The following is a 9,591-nucleotide window of genomic DNA, read 5'->3' as shown; positions in this document are numbered from 1 at the left end:
CTTTTGATGTAACAATAACAATTACTACCCCAAATGAGGTGTAACAAGCAACTGGAGTGAATATCACTTCATAGTCAATTCCTTCCTTCTATGATAACCCACAAGCAACAAAGCTTGCCTTATATTTTTTGATACTTCCATCTGTTGCATGCTTGATTTTGTAGAGCCATTTGGATAATACAACTAATTTTCCCTTAGGTCTAGGTACGATGTCCCATGCCTCATTCTTTAGAATAGATTGATATTCTTCAATCATGGAATCCTTCCAAACTTGATGTCACAATGCTTCCTTAACATTAGACGATTCAGACTTAATATGTTCACTCATGAGAGAAACATAGTTTGAGTAGACTCAAGGTTTTTTTTCTTTCTCTAAGGATACCCTTTGGTGTTGTGTAGTTTTTTGCTTTTCAATTATTTTCCTTGCCTAGAAAGGTCTTTTTTGAGTAATAATAGTATCACTAGGTTTAGGAGTAGGGTTCAAAGGTTCATTATCCTCTGGAGATATATCCCTCTAAATCTCAGGGCTAAGATCCTCTTCTATATTTTTTTGAGACTCATCATTTGTTTCATTTATGTATTTGGATATTTTGAATGCAGTATCTTCTTCAAAAATAAATCTCTACTAAGATCAATCAGTTTTGGACGAGGGATGTATATTCTATAAGCTTTGGATGATTCACTATATGTGAAAAATATCCTTTTCTTCCCTGGTGGTTCTAGTTTGAACCTATTCTCTTTGGGGATGTGAATGTAGATTGGAAAACCAAATAGTCTAAGGTGGCTTATATCATGTTTGATTATGGTAAATGCTTATTTAGGGGCTATATTGTCTAGGAAAGAGTGAGGACATCTATTTTTTATGTATACAGTTGTACTAGAAGCTTCAACCCAAAATGAAGTGTGAATCTTTTGTTCATGCAACATAGGTTTAACTAATTTTACTATGGTCATAATTTTCCTTTTGGCTACCCTATTTTGTTGCAGGTTGTAAGGAACAATGTAATCCCTCTTAATCCTGGGTGCAGTAAAAAATTCTTATAAACTTTCAAATATATATTCTCCTCCATTATCTGACCTTAGGGTTTTGATTTTTTCCCATACATGTTTTCTACTAAGGCTTTGATTTCTTTAAATCTTGATAGAACTTCACTAAATTCTTCAAAATCCAAGTTTTCTTTGATTACTCATCAACAAAGATAGAATAGTACAAAAATACCCTAAAGGAGGTTACTAACATTAGTAAATCAGTACCAATAACTTCAAGGATATTACTTGATTTACTCCAACTACTAAGAAAAGTCCCTCTTGTATTCTTACTTGAAGCACACCCCTTTCATATTTCTTTATGATCTTGTTCGAGTTTTAAAGGAAAAGCCTTTAACAATTTTCTCTATGGAAGGTAAAGCATGATAATGGAGATTTCCTAACCTCCTATGCCATATTTCAACTATAGTAGAGACATCATGGACTATGGCTTGTGGTTGAATAGTGCATAGTGAGCCAATAAATAGTTAAAACATTGTCAATAACAACTAAATATAGAGTGTAGGAGTGAAACCTTTGATGTGGGAAAGTTCTTGAGTCAATAATAGACCTAAAACAAGTAATGGAAAGGTTTCAAGATCACTTGGTTGGTGTTTGCATTGGAATTACAAACTGTTGCCTGGTAAAGACCTAATAGGGAAAAAGTTTCTCAGTTAGGGTTTAGGGCTTGGGAAATAAAACCCATATCTAGTTATGGGATATTTTTTTTGAGGCTCCAAAAGGGTGATCAAATATATGAAAATTTTCCATGGTTTTTTGGTATATTGGAAGTAAAACTCAAATTACTCAAATAAGAGGCCTAATTCTACTAGGCCCATTTAGGTCTTTTTTCATAGGAAATGGAGTTGTTGAAAATGATTGAAACCCATTATTAATTGGGTTGAATGAATCATCTTTGGATAAGTATAGGGCACTCGTAATTGTTACAAGATCTTGTTGGTAAAGGGGATGTGGAGTTGAATGCTAGAGTGGAGTAGTGTGCATTAGTAAACAAGAGGATTGAAACATTGGGAATAAGTGTAGGATTGCCAAGAAGGAACCTTGGGAAGGCAAGGGAAAATCTATAAAGAGTGCTAAAAATTGGGCTCTAGTTCCTCTATTAGTTGGGGTTTGGAACACTAAATTGGTGAGATAACTCTAGTGAAAAGAAGATCCATACTGCTCTTTACATCATGCATGGTGCTCTACAAGAGGAAATCTATGCTTTGTTTGTGGGTGCTACAAGGAGTTTTTTATTTCCCTACTACATTTTAAACCAAAAATAACTCAAAATATTACTTTTAAAATATAGCCCACTGTGTTGGGTGTTTCCCTTAAATTAAGGGCTCCTATGGTACTTAAGATTTTCTCAGTCTTATGCTCCTACAATTGTGGTGCAACAGGTTGTTATTTTTCCTAATGGTTGTAGAAGGAAATTATTGTTGATCACATAGTCTCTTCTTTTCTACTTGAGGCTTATGAAGTCATTCTTATCCCTAAAGGTGGAGGAATATCTACCTTTGGGGTTGTTAAGGATGGGGTCCCCCTCAATCTTTGTTGTTAGTGGATGAAGCTATGCTTCTACTACTAAATTTTCTACAAATAATCCTCCAAAGGTGAATGTTTGATCTATTCCTTATGTAAATGCCTCCCCATCATGGCATGTAGCCCAAATGTGGTGGCTAGTGTGGATTCAAAATAATAATCATGGATTGGTTTGTAGATTTTTTGGACTTAGCCCTCTCTTTCATATATGCTTGGTGATACTTAGTCTTCAGTAACATTTAGCTTTACCCTTGTATCAAAGATTTGTTATTTATTTATACATTTCTTCTTCTAAAGATCATGAATTAATGTTGAAGAAGTTGTGGGTTTTGGGGTCACTCTCTTTCTTGCAAACCCTAGATAGTCTTTGTCAATCCTCTTATTAAACCACTTAATGTACACTAAGTGTGGGATCACTTTTTCCAATCTTTTACTCAATTTTGGGATATTTATTGCTTTGATTCTATTAGGAACTCTACTATCCTTTTCTCAAGGGTGAATCATTCGACATATTTTAGAATTAGTAGAATAACTAAGATGAGGGAGGAGGGGGGGGCGAATTAGTTATCCTCAAGTCCAGATGTACCAATTAAACTTTTACTAGCTTCAAACAACTTAAACAATCTCATTAAAAAACTTGGTCTGTATAGTATATCATCAATAATTTAACATTCTTTAACTCTCTATTCTATATATATGTTGACTAACAATAAATTAAACAATTGTAAAAATAACATGCATAACATAACATTCACACAAGTAAATGACATGACTAGGATTTAACATGGAAATCCAATTTGGGAAAAGCCACCAAGCAACATGCTACCATTTTTCACTCTTTTGAAGTGAGCTCAAATAAGAGTCAACCCTGTTAAAGGTTACAAAACATATTGTTAAATGTGACCCTATTAAAGGATTTAATCACCCTGTTAGGAGTGGCCTTGTTAAAGGACTTTGGATCATTCTATTAGAATGTCACCTTCATTAAAGGATTTACAAAATGACTGTTAGGTCAATCTTGATTAAAGAATTTTAACTGCCATAATGGTTAGAATGTAATAGTAGGTTTGATCTATAAAACACAACTCACTTTGCAAATTCAATTCTCCATTCACTCATCTATTGGTTCATTGAGTTAACTTCATTATCATCTCCATCACTAATATGCTTGGCATCCCTTCAAGAAATCACACTTCACCAATCTCTTCACTTCACCTATGCTTCTCTTCTCTTCACAAGTTATCCTTAAGATCTCCAATAAAAACCAAACCAACCTTAGAAAACATCTCTTATTCCTCATTAAATAGGTAATTTTGATATTTTGCTACCTAAAAACCACCATATATAGATCTTAGGGGTAGGCCAGATTCATCAAATCCTTTCATGTCATTATGTTCTCCTTCTCCCTTCTAGAAAATTCTCATCAAAAACTTGCCTTAGATCAATTAAAAAACTCTCATCATGCATTAAATATGCTATCTCATCAATCCTTACCATCCATGCATTTTGACTAATCCAAAAATTCAACCATGTCAGCCTAAAATTTGATTCTTTCACAAATTGAAACTTTTTCTTACTCAGCAATCACTAAGTTCTTCTGCTCAGTCATCACTATGTAGCTCAACATACATTGTTCTATCTTGCTCAAATTCTACTTTCTCACTCAATCATTTCTACCCACAGTCGCTACAACAACTTGCTCGACCATAACTAGCACTCAACTTATAGTGATTGTTTGATTTCTTCTTAAGTTCCTTAATCTTTTGTTTCAAATCCTTCATTGACCAACCAAAACTGGTACTTAGTCAAGCTTAGAGTTTTACTCAACTTCTTGTCATTTCTCTCATACATCAATTCACTTGTCTTCTTTACTTCATTTAATCATTAAGCAAAACATTATCTTTTCAATGACTAACTTATCAAGTGCCCATTGTAATTCCATGATACTTAACTTCTCTTCTCAACAACTTCACTAGCTCACCTTGCTATCTCTACTTTTCATTTCCTCTTCATCAATCAAATGATGTGGCACTCTATATTGTTAGTAAATATCTCTCTAGTAGGTTTGACATCAATGACAACATAACAATTGTTCAATTTGTAGTTTCCAACAATTATCTTCATTGGATAACTATACTTTCGCTCTCATATTTGTTGACATGGATATCTTTGCACAAATTTCAAGGAATGCAATAATCATGGTTGGGTAAAAGACTTGGACTCAAGCACTAGATTATGACGACATTACCTTTCATTTTTGGTAATGATTCTTTATTTGGCATATGAATACAATTTGTTATCTTTTATGTTATTCTTATTTATGCTTCTAGTGAGATTGTGTGTAAGTTTATCAGCATCAACATTTCAGATCATACTACATGATCCATCATCAGGATGAGAGAGCTAAGAAAAAACATAATATGTTGCAAACCCAAACTGAATAAAAAGAGAAGGAGAGGGGACCAAGGAGGATAGCACACAAGTCAAGGAAACAAAATATTGAAGAGGAGGACACCAAAGAGGTCAAAAGAGAGTAGGAGAAAAGAAAAGACGATAAATTAATATAAAAATTGAAGGAGAGCCTAAAAATAAAACACGATTAATAATAAAAATGAAAATAATAACAAAAACTAAAATAAAGATAATAATAATAATCAAGAAAAAATTAAAAACAAAAACAAGAAAGAGATAGACTGAATTAAAAATAATACTAATACTAATATATAAGCAAATATGCAAAAAAGCTATATGTATGTATATATGTGTCTATATATACATACACCCTTATATATAAATGTGTGTGTGTGTGTGTGTGTGTGTGTGTATACCTACTAAAACATATCAAAATAAAATGAAAATATAACAATACAAAATAATAATAAGAATAAGAATAAAAATCAAAAAATAATGGTAATAGTAACCATAATAGAGAAGAAATCATGATGAAATAATGAGATAAAAATGAATAAGGAAAAAAAAGAAAGAAAAAAATGAAAAGATGAAAAAATGCAAAGAATAATAAAAAATGATAAAGATATAAATGAGCATAAGTCTATAAATGACTATAAGTGTGTGTGTGTGTGTGTGTGTGTGTGTGTGTGTGTGTGTGTGTGTGTGTGTGTGATTACATATACACCTATATAAATAAAGGGAAAAAAATCTCTATATATATATATATATATATATATATATATATATATATATATATATATATATATATATATATATATATATATATATATATATATACCTACTAAAACATACCAAATAAAATAAAAATATAAAATACAAAATAAAAACAATAATCATACCAAATAAAATGACGGATCATGTAGTATGATCTAAAATGTTGATGCTCATAAACTTAAACACAATCTCACCAGAAGCATAAATAAGAATAGCATGGATTGTGGAAATCTGTTATAATTAATCTTTTATGTTGTAAAGGTGTTGCTACCTAGTGGAAGGATGCAAATGATGATTACTTGATCATCCAATCTTATAATTCTCTCATTGATTTTACCTTTGAGCACTCATCACAAGTTATCACAAGGATGAGTCTATTGCTACAGATTTGGGTTATGCTTCTACTACAAATCTAGGTCACGCTCTTGTTGCAAATCTAGGTCATGCTCCTGCAAAAAATCTAGGTGATTCCCCTAACATAAATCTTGAGAATACCACTCCTCCTACTAGTGCATCACCCTCTAGCCATGTGGACCCTTTCTTACCTTTCTCTTCTTCTCTTTCTCAGCTTCAAGCTTCAGTTGTCGATGTCCAAATTTTTGAGCACTTTAGTCATTGTGATGATGGTAGTTTCCCTAATGGAGTTTTACTAGTTGGGGATCATAAGGAAAATATTTTCTAGATAGTTATTTGATGGTATAGGAAGAATAAGTCTTCAAAGTCACACTCTACTCCATCTAGGTGATGAGTGGGGCATCTCCACCCTTGAGAAGGGCTACCAACCTTTTTACTAGTGTACTATTTATTTGTGATTTTTTAAATCTTTGAAAATATTTGTTGCATTAAAATGATGTACTTAATGACTTGTAAAAGCCAACACCCCTATCTTAGTGTTTTCGGTCTCTTTGATGCCTTTGAATTGTGGTTGTGTAAGGACTGAACCTTTGTTAGGATACTAATTATTAAAAAAATATGGCTTATTCTTCACTATAATTATAAGTAATACCTATAAATCTACTCAAATAAATTTTACATAGTAGAAGATTGATGGATTGGTTTGAAAGAAAATGTAAGGGGGTCAAGGTCCACCAAGTTAAATAAAAAAGAAAAAAATGAAAGAAGGGAACACATTGAAGCAAAAATTAGGGTGATACCACAATTGTCAAGTCTAGATTAGGGAGAGAAAATAATTTTGACTAAGTTAGTGCAATCATTGTGCACACTTAAGACATTCGTTGAAAAAAATAGTTATAGAAAAGGGGATTGATTTTGGCATTATGCAAATTTGTGAAGTGCTTAACAACCTAGACGTTGGATTAAAAAGAGGCTATACAAAAAATTATCTTTATATTTTTAGATGTTAGAAATTGGATTTTAGGACATAACAAGTTTTACTCACATATGCTCAAGACATGTATACAAAATTTATTAAAATACAAGGAGAGTGATAAAATTATTATTTTGAATTAAAAATTATATGATAAATTTATTATCTTGATGAATTAAAATAGAATCTCATGCTCTATCATCCTTGAAATAGATAGTATACTTATAAAACAAAAATACTATAATCTTGACACTGCTACTAAAATAAAATACAATGAAATAAGATTGATATAATTAGTTTTTTAATGTTAAAAGTAGAAAACTAAATTTAAAAACATGGGTTGTGTCCAGCCCGAGTCCCTACCTATAGTGGGGTAAGAAGAGTGGTTGCATAATAACTTGTTATGGTTGTGAGATTTCCCTTGCTAACAGTATTGTTTTTGGTGCAAGAGATTATAACCATGCATTAATGACCTAGTGAATTTGACATTGGATTTGAACCCCAATATAAAACAAAAATAATAGTATCTAATGGTCTATCTCTCTTTAGGGCATCTATGTATGGTCTGTAGGAATCCTCTATTTTGGACACAAAAGCTATTCCATGTAGTAATCGGTATCCTCTAGTGTCTACTCTAAGATAACTTCTCCAATCGAAATGTGGCTAATCTACCACATGTCCAATACAGTAATTACCCCTCTATGATCAATGGATTAAAGTTGGATGTATTAAAGTGCCACCACTTTTTAAGTGTTACCGCCATATCATTGTGCCTATCTATATTTTCAATACCCTTTCCTGTGTCTCCCATTTCTCATTCTCATCAAAAGCCTTATGCTTCAAAGCACAATATGGATGAAGATCAAAATCACATTTTTTTGCAATAGAAAGACCAAGCATTCCCTCCTTCCTTGCACTGATCACAGATATAAGACATCCTCAAAATCAAATTCAAAGAATGTTCATGCAACTCATGCTTGATTTCCTTTGGATATTTATCCACTACTTCTTTGACTTCTTTTTGCAATTCATGAGTAAAAGGTTAAGCTTTCATCCAATGAAGAGAAACAATGTTTTTGGTATCTTTTGTTGTTTTTTTTCCATCGAGGCTAATTTTGACCAAAGATGAAATTCCTTGAATTCAAAATTAACGAATCACTCTGTCTTGAAATGGAGGATCTAGCCATGGCATGCTTGCGTGGTACTCTTCAAAGGCTTCTTGGTCTCTATCACTAGAGAGGAAAAAAATCTAAAAGGTTTGTCCATTTTTTTTGAGCTTGTTGTATACTTGTGCAAGGTTTGGTGTGAATGCTCAGCATGGTGGGCACCAATGAGAAAAAAAATATAAACCAACAGGCTTGTCTATGAGCTCAAAGATAGGTACTTGCAGAAGAATCATGACCAAGATAGTCATCTTATGGTTTTTCTTAAGTAAAAGGGTTTGTTATAATCTATTTCTCCAAATGGGCATTGCAATAACCTAATTCCAACAAATATGAATTGGTTGTTTTGCCAATCTACTGTTGATGGATGTGAAGGTAGTTGATCAGTTTATTATAATATGATGAGATTACTTGGTACTTTATAGTTCATGTATGCATGATGATTATTCAAGTGATTTCAGTTATTGATAATGATTAGATAGATGGTTTATTATGTGTGTGTTTTCTTATGGATACTTTCCCCATACTTGCATGTGTATGGTGTGCATGCTTGTTTTCTTTCTGTATGGCATTTTTGATGTGGTTAAGGAAGGGAGTCATAGTCACCTACTAGTCGGGATCTACATGATGCACCACTTCCTGCCATTATTTGTTTAGCTTAGTATATATATTTTGCTTGTACATGCGTGGGTTTTATGTAAGTTGTAGGTACCGGGTATTGACTTCCCTGAATTGCAAGGATGAGCGTACCCTATCGCATTATCTCAATGGTAAGAGAGGGGAGATAAAATTATCAAGTCCAAATCCTAACCCTTTAAGCCATTTGTCCTAATTGAAGATTAGGACAAGTATCTGAGTTGAGTACCCTTCGAATACATTGAATAATGTAATTCATGATATTAACCCTTTTGGTTTGATTTTGTATGTGTTTTGCTATGATGGGTTTTTGTATTTTACTTTATGAGTCTTTAGTGTATTTTTTATTAATTAAGCCTAATTAAAAGATTTAATTAATGATTTAATTTAATGGAAAATTAATATGATATTTATTTTATTTAATTAATTGAAAAATTAATTAAATAAAATAATTAAATTTGAAGATAAAAGTTATAAGTTTAAATTTAGAACGTCATAATATTTATTAATTTAATAATAATATATTTAGAGCTCATTTTTATTTTATCAATTAAGTTTCAAAAATAAATTTAAAAGTGGAAAAGATATTAAAATTATTAAAAGATTCTAGATCACATGATGCGTGCATGTGATTAAAATATATTAAGATAAAACAAGTGGATTTAATAAAGTGAGTGCATGAGATTTAAAATTAATAAATTAGTTTAA

At 31.8% G+C, this 9,591-nt stretch overlaps 1 pseudogene; it reads right to left on the bottom strand.

Annotated features, from left to right (window-relative positions):
- Window positions 1–7,861: 7,861 nt before the first annotated feature.
- On the bottom strand, window positions 7,862–8,498 carry LOC149543037 (putative nucleoredoxin 1-2 pseudogene; annotated as a pseudogene).
- Between the last annotated feature and the right edge of the window lie 1,093 nt (window positions 8,499–9,591).

This window comes from Cupressus sempervirens, chromosome 8 (assembly GCF_028749045.1).
Source record: "Cupressus sempervirens isolate cs-2001-9-10 chromosome 8, ASM2874904v1, whole genome shotgun sequence".
Classification (NCBI taxonomy): domain Eukaryota; kingdom Viridiplantae; phylum Streptophyta; class Pinopsida; order Cupressales; family Cupressaceae; genus Cupressus; species Cupressus sempervirens.
The sequence above is the reverse complement of the archived record's forward strand: the minus strand, read 5'-3'. Positions and strand labels throughout refer to the sequence as shown.